Genomic DNA, 1,170 nt, shown 5'->3' on the forward strand with positions numbered 1-1,170 from the left:
CCATTCTATGGCAGAGGCAGAAGCTCTCAGAGGAGGATGTTTGGGTAACTAAAATAGTTATGTCTATTAATCTCTTGAAAAAATTTTATAGATATGCAACCTATAATTGTTGAAATATCTTTTTTCTTCCATTTTGTGTGTGTGTGTGTGTGTGTGTGTGTGTGTGTGACTCTAACTCCTCATTGGCATTTTTTCAAGAGAGTCAGTTACAATCTGTTCAGAATTAACTGTCTAATTAAACCATCACCTAGGGTCCATTGTTTTCAGTTCAAATCTATCTTCCTCCTTCAGATCTTTCTTTTCACCTTTAATTCCTCTGCCCTTTGTCAATTCATTCTTCCCATATTTTTGATCCTCTCTATCCTCCTCAACAGAGACTCAGGATTGTTTTTCCAAGATATATTTAACAAGCTAACAGCACTTAGCCCTTTGTTACCCTGGGTCCTCGGAGTCCTCCAGGGCTCTTCATGATGAAGGGGACACAGAAGCATTAATTTTTCAATCCCAAGGTAGGCCTATTCCTAATCCTGGGTATGCGAGAATTTGAAAAATTGTGAAAAGTGACACCTGCCAAGCAGCTTTGGGTTCAGCTGAGTTAAGGGACAAGAAGTAGTGTTGAGAAACACTTTTATTTTTTAACAAGTTGAGGCAGATGTGTTATCATTACTACAAAAAAATGGGAAAGCTTGAGACTTTGGAAAGCACTGGTGTAGAGGCTTCTGAAGGAAACACATTCCTCCCAATGAAGATTTTAGCTTCTTGCTCCAAGAAAGAGAGCCTAGGATCCCTGGGATAGGATTGCCAGCTTGAGGCTTTCCCTTGGTCATTGGAGTCTCTTCTTTCCTAACAAATCTCTCAACTTAGCATCAGATCTAGGTCAGCTGCATCCCCAGAGTTGTGACCACAGCCAGAGCCCCCACACTGCCAACCACTGTCACTATCACAGGAGTCTGAACTCCGCAGCCTGCACTTATGAGACCTGTGATGTCTGTGGTGGCACGGGCAGCAGCCTCCCTCAGAGCTTCAGCTGAGGCCACTGCAGCCCACAGATGTGGGGGCAGAACAGGAGGAGGTAGCAGGCAGGCACAGTGCTGGGCTCTTCTGGGGGCACTTGGGGGAGGGGCATTTGAGAAGGGGTTGTCACTGCTGCTGGTTCTGCTGGCAGGACAT

At 44.9% G+C, this 1,170-nt stretch overlaps 1 pseudogene; it reads right to left on the minus strand.

Moving 5' to 3' along the window:
• Positions 1-662: 662 nt before the first annotated feature.
• Positions 663-1,170, minus strand: LOC100729965 (late cornified envelope protein 3B-like; annotated as a pseudogene).

The sequence above is a fragment of the Cavia porcellus genome, unplaced genomic scaffold (genome assembly GCF_034190915.1).
Source record: "Cavia porcellus strain 051 isolate PalLab524CR breed Dunkin Hartley unplaced genomic scaffold, mCavPor4.1 scaffold_1, whole genome shotgun sequence".
Classification (NCBI taxonomy): domain Eukaryota; kingdom Metazoa; phylum Chordata; class Mammalia; order Rodentia; family Caviidae; genus Cavia; species Cavia porcellus.